Here is an 11,281-nt window from a genome sequence, read left to right on the forward strand (position 1 = left end):
ACCATCCCTGCTGCTGGCACAGGTGAGGACGGGAGGCAGTAGGGCCACTCCACTGGAGAGGAAGGGCTGGTGGGGCCCCCAGCTCTCAGGATCCCCCCATTAGGGGGAGCCTGCCCTAGGCCGGGCGTGGTGGCTCAAGCCCGTAATCCCAGCACTTTGGAAGGCCGAGGCGGGCGGATCACAAGGTCAGATCAAGACCATCCTGGCTAACACAGTGAAATCCCGTCTCTACTAAAATACAAAAAATTAGCCGGGCGTGGTGGCGGGCGCCTGTAGTCCCAGCTGCTCGGGAGGCTGAGGCAGGAGAATGGCATGAACCCGGGAGGCGGAGCTTGCAGTGAGCTGAGACTGTGCCACTGCACTCCAGCCTGGGCGACAGAGCAAGACTCTGTCTCAAAAAAAAAAAAAAGAGGGGAGCCTGCCCTAGGCGGGCAGACAGCACAGCAGAGAGGCAGGTGTGGGGACAGCCAGCCTGCAGGGACTGCTCACAGGGCCCTGGGGGACGGCACTTCTGGCTCCCACATCTCTGGCATCCGCCCCACCTGAACACCCCCAAACCACAGTCTCAGCTGGCCAGCCCTCCCCCACCTGCATCTGCCCCCACAGACTCGCACTGCAGGCCTGAGGTTGGATTACAGGCATGAGCCACCACGCCCAGCCCACATTTTTTTTTTTCAGATGGAGTCTCACTCTGTTGCCCAGGCTGGAGTGCAGTGGCATGATCAGCTCACTGCAACCTCCACTTCCCAGGTTCAAGCAATCCTCCTGCCTCAGCCCCCCAGCAGCTGGGAATACAGGCACGTGCCACCACACCCGGCTAATCTTTGTATTTGCAGTGTAGACGAGGTTCCACCATGTTGGCCAGGCTGATCACCTCAGGTGATCCACCTGCCTCAGCCTCCCAAAGTGCTGAGATTACAGGTGTGAGCCACCGTGCCCAGCCCACATTTCTTCAAAGTACAAATTAGTTGGGCACGGTGGTGTGCACATGTAGTCCCAGCTACTCAGGAGGCCAAGGCAAGAGGATCACTTAAGCACAGGAGTTTGAGACCAACCTGGGCAAGATGGAGAGACCCTGTTCCTTTTTTCAAATAAATAAATAATAATAAAAGCCTAAAAACCTTACTACCTGTGTGCTCACAGATATTTCTAGCAGACAGTACTGCCTCAGATGGTGCTGGGGCTAAGCCGCAGATGATCTTAAAATGACTCTGGATGATCCTGAACACCACCGCCCGCCTGGACTACACATCCCCGCTGGTATGGACGGCTCCTCCCACAGACAGGGATGTGTCGCTGGATCATTTCGCAGCCGCACAGCTGTGGGTGCTACTGGAGATGCACTGCCCGGATCACGCCTCAGCCGCCGGGGCGCCCCACAGATGGAGGACCAGCAGCCAGTGGAACTCCGGGCCAGTGGCCTTGGAGGTCACGCTGAAGCGGCCCCAGCGCTGCCCGAGGCTCACGCATTCAACAAAGCACAGAACCAGAGGCGCAGTGGGAGCTAGGAGCAGAAAGCGCGGAGGCAGCGCCAGGTGCTGCCGCTGCCCGAGGCCCTGTGCCAGGTGGGGCCCATAGCAGCCGACTCGCTGGGCCCTCCCAAAACGCACAGCACGCGCGACCAGTACCGAGAGGCCCGCGCGGCCTGGCGGGGCCACAAACACTCCACTGTCTCCAGGGTAAAAGACAAACACAGCCTCGCTTGTCCCTCCAAGAGTACAACCTCTGTCTGATGAAACACAAACGACCCAGAGAGGAGGCAGCTGCCGGGACACTGCAGGCTGGGCCCGCCGTGCCCTTGGAGCGCAGGTCAAAATCCCGGAACAGGCACAGTGTTCAGGCTGACTGACTGTCCCAGGCCAGGGTGGCCTCAACTGCCAGAGCAGCTCCTACCCACCCGCTATGGCCCAGGGGGGACGACTCACTCCCGCAGCGACTGCCCCCCAAGAGCGGGGGGCCACCTGACCCTCCCCCTACCACACCCACCCAGAAGGCAGGCGACCACTGGGACCCCTCAGGAGGGCAGGTGGCCCAGGTTCCAGCAGAACATGGCTGCCAGCCTGGGCTGGGATGGGAACTGGCAAAGCTCTAGGCAGGTGAGTTGGGCCCTGCGTGGTGACAACCCTGGTGAACTGGAGGCTGGGAGGCCTTTATCTAATCCCACAGATGAGGAGGCCAAGGTCCATGCCGGGACCTGGGTGTGTCCGCCCAGAAAACACACCTAGTCCCCAACCTGCCCTAGAGGCATCAAGCCAGGCGCGGTCACTGCCTGAGCGAGAGCTCAGGCACCAGTCCTGACTCCTCCAAGCCTCGGCTTCCACCCCTGTGAAATGGGAATTCCTGCTCTGCCTTTTTTTAAAGGCAGGGCTGTCAGGCGCATAAGAGAAAATGGGGGGGGGATGGAAGGGCCTGACCATCTTCAGCAGGATCCAGGAGGGCTCCTCGGAGGCAGTGACCCACCACCCAGCCTGGAAGGCTGGGGAAGTAGGCGAGGGAACGCGGAGAGGGAACAGCTAATGCTCAGTTCCAGGACACACCAATAGTCTGTGTGGGGGCTTTTTTTTTTTTTTCGTACAGAGTCTCACTCTGTCCCCCAGGCTGGAGGGCAGTGGCGCGATCTTGGCTCACTGCAACCTCCACCTCCCTGGTTCAAGCAATTCTCCTGCCTCAGCCTCCCAAGCAGCTGGGACAACAGATGTGCACCACTACGCCCGGCTAATTTTTTATATTTTTTGTAGAGGTGGGATGTCACCATATTGGCCAGGCTGGTCTCGAACTCCTGACCTTGTGATACACCTGCCTTGGCCTCCCAAAGTTCTGGGATTACAGGCGTGAGCCACCGCACCCAGCCTGGGGCTTGTTTCTACACACACACACACACATATTTTTTTTTGAGACGGAGTCTCACTCTGTCGCCCAGGCTAGAGTGCAGTGGCACGATCCTGGCTCACTGCAAGCTCCGCCTCCTGAGTTCACACCATTTTCCTGCCTCAGCCTCCTTTGGGAGTAGCTGGGACCACAGGCGCCTGCCACCACGCCAGGCTTTTTTTTTTTTTTTTGTATTTTTAGTAGAGACGGGGTTTCACCGTGTTAGCCAGGATGGTCTTGATCTCCTGACCTCGTGATCCGCCCGCCTCGGCCTCCCAAAGTGCTGGGATTACAGGCGTGAGCCACGCACCCGGCGCTACACATATATATTTTATTTATTTATTTTGAGACAGGGTCTTGCTCTGTTGCCCAGGCTGGAATGCAGTAGTGCCATCACAGTTCACTGAAGCCTCAACGTCCTGGGCTCAAGCAATCCTCCTGCCTCAGCCTCCCAAGTAGCTAGGACCACAGACATGTGTCCTATGTTACTATGCCTGGCTAATTTAAAAAACAAAAAAAAATCTTTTTTTTTTTTTTTTTTTGGAGAGTGAGTCTTGCTAGGTTGCTCAGGCTGGAGTACAATGGTGCCATCTTGGCTCACTGCAACCTCCGCCTCCCAGGTTCAAGCGATTCTCCTGCCTTGGCCTCCCGAGTAGCTGGTTTTACAGGCGTGTGACACCACACCCGGCTAATTTTTGTATTTTTGGCAGAGATGGAGTTTCACCATGTTGGCCAGGCTGGTCTCAAACTCCGGACCTCAGGTGATCCACCCGCCTTGGCCTCCCAAAGTGCTAGGGTTACAGGGTGAGGAACTGCACCCAGCCGTCCTTGTTTCCACGGAGTCGATCCTGTTTCCGGCCACCCTACAAGGAGGCCTTCTCTGCAAGACAGCGGGGAACCTCGGGGTAGGGTGTGGAAGATAACTGGGGGCCTGTGATGGAAAAACCTGAAAAAAACATACTGTAGGTAACGATGAGGAACGATAGTCAATTATGGGGATGTACCAAGGACTAGGGGAATCTCCCCATAAAGGCAAACCAGAACTGGGGAGGAAGGACTCGAAGACTCCGGAAACCCGCGAGCGCGCGGTCCGGAGGCAGGGGACTGGCAGACATGACCTGGGGAAGGGCCACCGGAAGCAGCTGGAGCGTACGGGGTCTCCTACCGGGCCATAAGGGTGCGCACGCGCAGAAAGGCCAGGGCCTGGGGGAGCGCGGTCCAGGGGCTCCCCCCAGGCCACCGCCGCGCGCACGCGCATTCGCGCCGCCTCCCCGCGTCGCCCACCGGCCCGCCCGAGACGCGCGTGAGGCTGGCCCGGGCCGCCCGTTTTCTCCCCACGAACGGCCGGCGCCCCTCACTGCCGAGACCCCCCCATGTCAGTCCCTCCTCCCCCTCTGGGGAAGTCTGAGGCTGGAGAACCCGAGACCTCGGAGCCGCGCGCTTACCTGAGGGATCCGGGCGCGAGCGCAGCGCTTCTCCAAGTCTTAGCAACCGACCCGGACCACCCCGCCTCGTCTCCGCCTGGTGCCGCGGAGCACGACGGGAGCGTAGTTCCAGGGGCGGGGTCGGCGCGAGGCAAAGGTGGGGCAAGGACTACAATTCCTAGCAGGCACTGCGCGCCACCGCCTCACCCTGACCCCCGCCGGCACTGCGCTCACATGACCGCCGGGGGGCGAGGCGGGGCCGCTGCGCTGGGCGAGCGTTGAGTTTACGGGTTCGAATCCCATCAAGCGGCCAGGGAAAACGCGGAACCCGGGGGATCTTTGGAAAGTTAGCAGAGTGGGGAGGATGAGGCAGAGGGGGGGACATGACACCCGTCCCCTGAGTCCGGGGTGGGGCCAGCTTCCAGTTCTGCCTGTTAACTGCACTCTGGCCTGGGCCCCGTTCAGGTTTGAGTTTTCTCATCAGTACCACAGGTGAAGAAGACCTCTTGCATCTCCTGGGCCAAACAAGCACACTTTTTTTTTTTCTGAGACGGAGTCTCACTCTGTCACCCAGGCTGGAGTGCAGTGCTACGCTCACTGCAACCTCCACCTCCCGGGTTCAAGCGATTTCTGGCTGGTTTTTGTACTTTTAGTAGACAAGGGGTTTCACCAAAACATGCACATTTTATGAGCAATTTGTTACTCCTTCCAGTTGGACAGGTTTAACCAAGTGGTTCTCAACAGGATGGAATTTGTCATCCCCTCCCCCAACAACTTGACAGCGCCTGGCTGTAACCAGCTCAGGCTCAGATGCCAGTCTTGCCAAACCAGTAAGGAGGAAAAAGTGCAGTGAAAGGGAGGTGACTTCATTTTTAGAGTTCGCAGGGGGGAAGCAGCTGGTTTAGGCCTCCAGAAACCCCTTCAAACTTGAGGCTGGGGTGAGGAGCTAAAAAGGGGGAACTGGGAATGGTGGGTGTGCAGGGGAGGTGCTGAGTATAAGCTCTGTGTGTTGGTGAATTTTGGTGACTTAAAATCGCAGGCTGGCCTCATCCTAATAAGGGCCAGGTTGCAGTCTGCCTTGAGGAAATCTCTGGGATTTTGCAGGTGGGTCTCAGTGCTTGGTCTGTCTCCAGAGTAGCTCCTGGAACTTTCTTTCTTTTTTCTTTTTTTTCTTGAGACAGTCTTGCTGTTGTTGCCCAGGCTGGAGTGCAGCAGCACGATCTCGGCTCACCGCAGCCTCCACCTCCCAGGTTTAAGTGATTCTCCTGCCTCAGCCTCCCGAATAGCTGGGATTACAGGCACAGGCCACCACGCCCGGCTAATTTTGTATTTTTAGTAGAGATGGGGTTTCTCCATGTTGGTCAGGCTGGTCTGGAACTCCTGACCTCAGGTGATCCGCCTGCCTCGGCCTCCCAAACTGCTGGGATTACAGGCATGAGCCACCGTGCCCAGCCTGCTCCTGGAACTTTTAGGTAATCACATAATTAGATAGACGCATACAGTTAGGTAAACTTGCAGAGTGTGAGGGAGTTTATGTGAGAAAGGGGAGGACGTGGTGTTTCAAAGAAAGTGCATTTCAAGGTCGGGTGCAGTGGCTCATGCCTGTACTCCCAGCACTTTGAGAGGCCGAGGTGGGTGGATCACCTGAGGTCAGGAGTTCGAGACCAGCCTGGCCAACATGGCGAAACTCCGTCTCTACTAAAAATACAAAAATTAGCCAGGTGGCCGGGCGTGGTGGCTCACGCTTGTAATCCCAGCACTTTGGGAGGCCGAGACAGGCGGATCACGAGGTCAGGAGCTCGAGACCACGGTGAAACCCCGTCTCTACTAAAAATACAAAAAATTAGCCGGGCGTGGTGGCGGGCGCCTGTAGTCCCAGCTACTCGGAGAGGCTGAGGTGGGAGAATGGCGTGAACCCGGGAGGCGGAGCTTGCAGTGAGCCGAGATTGCGCCACTGCACTCCAGCCTGGGCGACAGAGCGAGACTCCGTCTCAAAAAAAAAAAAATTAGCCAGGCATGGTGGCGGGGGCTTATAATCCCAGCTACTGGGGAGGCTGAGGCAGAAGAATCACTTGAACCCGGGAGATGAAGGTTGCAGTGAGCTGAGATCGCACCATTGCACTCTGTTGCCTGGGCGACAGAGTGAGACTCCATCTCAAAAAAAACAAAAAAAAACCCAGCATTCCAGGAAACTATTTCGCTCTCAGTTGCTTTCTTTTTTACTTTTCTGAATAAAAACTCAGACTGCTGTGAGTTTCACTTTTTCTTTTTTTAGCTTAAATACACATCTCTCCATCACTGGATGCTTCATGCAAACTAGCCAAGAGCCCCTGTTTTGCTGATTTGTTTTAAAAAAAAAAAAAAAAAAAGACAGCCTTTATTTGGTAAGTCATTAAATCCAAAGCCCAGATTTTCTGCATCTAAAAAAATGAATCTAGGCCAGGCATGGTGGCTCATGCCTGTAATTCCAGCACTTTGGGAGGCTGACACATGAGGTTTGCCTGATGCCAGGAGTTTGAGACACACACCGCCATCTCTGCAAAAAAAAAAAAAAGAATTGCTGGGTCCGGTGGGGCACTGAGTAACTGGGACAGCTAGGACAGCTACTCAGGAGGCTGAGGTGGGAGGATCACTGGAGTCCAGAAGGTCAAGGCTGAAGTGAGCTATGATTGCGCCACTGCACTCCAGCTTGCTAATTTTTGTATTTTTAGTACACCATGTTGGCCAGGCTGGTCTCAAACTCCTGACCTCTGGTGATCTACCCGCCTCAGCCTCCCAAAATGCTGGGATTACAGCGAGAGCCAGCATGCCCAGCCTTCTCTCTGGTTTTTGTTTTGCTTTGGGGCTTAAGCTAGTTTCAGTCATGATTTCAGCCTCTACTGATGGGACCCCTTTTTTAATTGATGTTGTTCTTCATCCAGAACTTTTCAAAAGTAATGTGACCCACAGCCGGTGTGCTGGCTCACACCTGTAATCCCAGGACTTTGGGAGGCCGAGGCGGAGGGATTGCTTGAGTCTAGGAATTTGAGATTGCCCTGGGCAACATAGCGAGACCTTGTCTCTTTCTTTAAAAAAAAAACAACATAGCTAGGTGTGGTGGCGCCTGTAGTCTCAGCTACATGCCTGGAGGCTGCGGCAGAAGGATGGCTTGAGCCCAGGAGGCAGAGGTTGCAGTGAGCTGAGATCACACCAATGCCACTTCACTCCAGCCTGGGTGACAGCCAGACCATCTCAAAAGAAAAAACAAACGGAACGTGACCCTCCCGACTCAGTACTGGGTCAGGGTCCAGCATCGAAATGCTGCAAAATCGGGCCGGGCGCGGTGGCTCACGCTTGTAATCCCAGCACTTTGGGTGAGGCAGGAGAATGGCGTGAACCCGGGAGGCGGAGCTTGCAGTGAGCCGAGATCGCGCCACTGCACTCCAGCCTGGGCGACAGAGCAAGACTCCATCTCAAAAAAGAAATGCTGCAAAATCACGGAGTCGGTTCCCCAAGTGTGAGCTTAGTGGCCGCAGAGAATCAGCCAGAAGCCTAAGTCAGCCACTGGCGGGCTGGGTGGCCACAAGCGACAGGCAGTCAAGAAATGACCAGGACCAAGCTCAGGGGCTCAGGCCTGTAATCCCAGCACTTTGGGAGGCCAAGGTGGAAGGATCGCTTGAGCCCAGGAATTTAAGACCAGCCTGGGCAACATAGTGAGATCTTGTCTCTACACAAAAATTTTAATAACAAGGTGTGATGTGCACCTGTGGTCCCAGCTACTTGGGAGGCTGAGGTGGCAGGATCACTTGAACCCAAGAGGTCAAGACTGCAGTTGGCTTTGATCAGCATTACTGCACTCCAGCCTGGGCAACAGAGGGAGGTCCTGTCTTTAAAAAAAGAGGCCTGGGTGGGGCGCGGTGGCTCACGCCTGTAATCCCAGCACTTTGGGAGGCTGAGGCCGGCGGATCGCGAGGTCAGGAGATCAAGACCATCCTGGCTAACACGGTGAAACCCCGTCTCTACTAAACACACAGAAAGTTAGCTGGGAGTGGTGGCGGGCGCCTGTAGTCCCAGCTACTCGGGAGGCTGAGGCAGAAGAATGGCGTGAACCCAGGAGGTAGAGCTTGCAGTAAGCTGAGATCGCGCCACTGCACTCCAGCCTGGGCGACAGAGCGAGACTCTGTCTAAAAAAAAAAAAAAAGAAAGGAAAAAAAAATAGGCCAGGCATGTTGGCTTACGCCTGTAACCAGTACTTTGGGAGGCTGGGCGGATCACAAGGTCAGGAGTTTGAGACCAGCCTTACCAACATGGTGAAACCCCATCTCTACTAAAAATACAAGAATTAGCCGAGTGTGGTGGCAGAGGCCTGTAATCTCAGCTACTCAAGAGGCTGAGGCAGGGGAACAGCTTGAACCTGAGAGGTGGAGGTTGCAGTGAGCTGAGATTGTGCCACTGCACTCCAGCCTGTATGACAGAGTGAGACTCTAAAAAAATAAATAAAATAAAATAAAATAAAATAAAAATAAGACCGGGAGTGGTGACTCACGCCTGTAATCCCAGCACTTTGGGAGGCTGAGGAGGGTGGATCACTTCAGGCCAGGGGTTCTAGTTGTGGGATATAATGGGGTTTCTCTTCAAATAGTCTGATCAATCTTTTATGCTTTAATTCATAGTACCCCTCCTTTCCCTCCTTTTTCTCCTTTTTCCTTTTTGCCTTTGTTAAATGCCTAGACACGCCTCAATACCAAGCGTTATCAGCATCAGCTTACATTCCTTTCCTTATTTTAAAAAAAGACTAACTTTCTAGCTCATCACAGACACCCCCTTTCCCCATTCTCTCCACTTTCTTTTTCTTTTTCTTTTTTTTTTTTTTTTGAGATGGAGTCTGGCTCTGTTGCCAAGGCTGGAGTGCAGTGGCACGATCTCCGCTCACTGCAAGCTTCGCCTCCTGGGTTCACGCCATTCTCCTGCCTCAGCCTCCTGAGTAGCTGGGACTACAGGTGCCCGCCACCACGCCCAGCTAATTTTTTTGTATTTTTTGTAGAGACCGGGTTTCACCGTGTTAGCCAGGATGGTCTCGATCTCCTGACCTCGTGATCCACCCACCTCGGCCTCCCAAAGCGCTGGGATTACAGGCGTGAGCCACCATGCCCGGCCTCCCCTTTCTTTTACATACCCACCCTATCTAAAAAAAATGAAATGTTTAGCCAACCAAAATTAGTTTAGACTGTGCGACCCGACCCCAGCCAATAGAAAAAAAGTGTAGAGGCCGGGCGCGGTGGCTCACGCCTGTAATCCCAGCACTTTGGGAGGCCGAGGCGGGCGGATCACGAGGTCAGGAGATCGAGACCATCCTGGCTAACACAGTGAAACCCTGTCTCTACTAAAAATACAAAAAATTAGCCGGGCGAGGTGGCGGGCGCCTGTAGTCCCAGCTGCTCAGGAGGCTGAGACAGGAGAATGGCGTGAACCCCGGGGGGCGGAGCCTGCAGTGAGCTGAGATCACGCCACTGCACTCCAGCCTGGGCGACAGCGAGACTCTGTCTCAAAAAAAAAAATAAAATAAAATAAAAAAAATCAAATGTTTAGCCAACCAAAATTAGTTTAGACTGTGCGACCCGACCCCAGCCAATAGAAAAAAAGTGTAGAGGCCGGGCGCGGTGGCTCACACCTGTAATCCCAGCACTTTGGGAAGCCAAGGCAGGCGGATCATGAGGTCAGGAGATGGAGATCATCTGGCTAACACGGTGAAACTCCGTTTCTACTAAAAACACAAAAAATTAGCCGGGCGTGTTGGCGGGCGCCTGTATTCCCAGCTACTCGGGAGGCTGAGGCAGGAGAATGGCGTGAACCCAGGAGGTGGAGGTTGCGGTGAGCCGAGATCGCGCCACTGCACTCCAGCCTGGGGGACAGAGAAAGACTCCGTCTCAAAAAAAAAAAAAAAATAAATAAAAATAAAAAAAATCAAATGTTTAGCCAACCAAACTTAGTTTAGACTGTGCGACCCGACCCCAGCCAATAGAAAAAAAGTGTAGAGGCCGTGGCTCACACCTGTAATCCCAGCACTTTGGGAAGCCAAGGCAGGCGGATCATGAGGTCAGGAGATGGAGATCATCTGGCTAACACGGTGAAACTCCGTTTCTACTAAAAAAAATACAAAAAATTAGCCGGGCGTGGTGGCGGGCACCTGTAGTCCAAAAAAAAAAAAAAAAAGGAAAGAAAGCCAGCATGGTGGCTCACACCTGTAATGCCAACACTTCGGGAGACTGAGGCGGGTGGATCACCTGAGGTCAGGAGTTCGAGACCAACGTGACTAACATGGTGAAACCCCATCTCTACTAGAAATATGAAAAATCAGCCAGGTGTGGTGGTGCATGCCTGTAGTCCCAGCTACTCAGGAGGCTGAGGCAGGAGAATTGCTTGAACCCGGGAGGAGAGGTTGCAGTGAGCCAAGATCGTGTCATTGCACTCCAGCCTGGGCAACGAGGGAAACTCCATCTCAAAAACAAAAGCAAAAACAAAAAATCAAAGTCCTAAGATTATAGGCATGAGCCACAGGGTCTGGCTAAGAAACAATGTTTTTAATTATAAAAAAAATATTTTAGGCAGGGCGTGGTGGCTCACTTCTGTAATCCCAGCACTTTGGGAGACCAAGGCAGGCGGATCATGAGATCAGGAGTTCGAGACCAGCCTGGCTAACGTGGAAAAACCCTGTCTCTACTAAAAATACAAAATTAGCCGGGCATGGTGGCGGGCACCTGTAGTCCCAGCTACTCGGGAGGCTGAGGCAGGAGAATCACTTGAACCTGGGAGGCAGAGGATGCAGTGAGCCGAGATTGTGCCACTGTACTCCAGCCTGGGCAACAAGAGCAAAACTCTGTCTCAAAAACAAAAAAGAAATAGTTTTAGACAAAGTGTGATGAAAACAGGAAACAATTAATAAAGTTAAAAAAATAAAACAAGGCCGGGCGCGGTGGCTCAGGCTTGTAATCCCAGCGCTTTGGGAGGCC

At 54.2% G+C, this 11,281-nt stretch overlaps 2 protein-coding genes across 7 annotated transcripts in view; both read right to left on the bottom strand.

Annotated features, from left to right (window-relative positions):
- SCAMP4 (secretory carrier membrane protein 4) overlaps nt 1-4,397 on the bottom strand; it is a 247,195-nt gene extending 242,798 nt beyond the window's left edge. For all 3 annotated transcript variants that reach the window (XR_009209923.1, XM_058428260.1, XM_032176908.2), the window contains exon 1: nt 4,314-4,397. The gene's annotated coding sequence lies outside the window, so the exon portion shown is untranslated. The remainder of the gene's footprint in view (nt 1-4,313) is intronic.
- Nucleotides 1-11,281, bottom strand: part of ADAT3 (adenosine deaminase tRNA specific 3) — a 147,278-nt gene that overhangs the window by 3,866 nt on the left and 132,131 nt on the right. Inside the window, exon 1 of one of the 4 annotated variants that reach the window (XM_032176905.2) lies at nt 4,314-4,365. The exons of 1 other annotated variant lie outside the window; for it this stretch is intronic. The gene's annotated coding sequence lies outside the window, so the exon portion shown is untranslated. Of the gene's footprint in view, nt 1-1,129; nt 1,954-4,313; nt 4,448-11,281 lie in introns of those variants that run through there. 2 more of the 4 variants (XM_032176906.2, XM_058428250.1) reach the window with 2 other exon arrangements.

The sequence above is a fragment of the Hylobates moloch genome, unplaced genomic scaffold (genome assembly GCF_009828535.3).
Source record: "Hylobates moloch isolate HMO894 unplaced genomic scaffold, HMol_V3 SCAFFOLD_15, whole genome shotgun sequence".
NCBI classification, from domain to species: Eukaryota; Metazoa; Chordata; class Mammalia; order Primates; family Hylobatidae; genus Hylobates; species Hylobates moloch.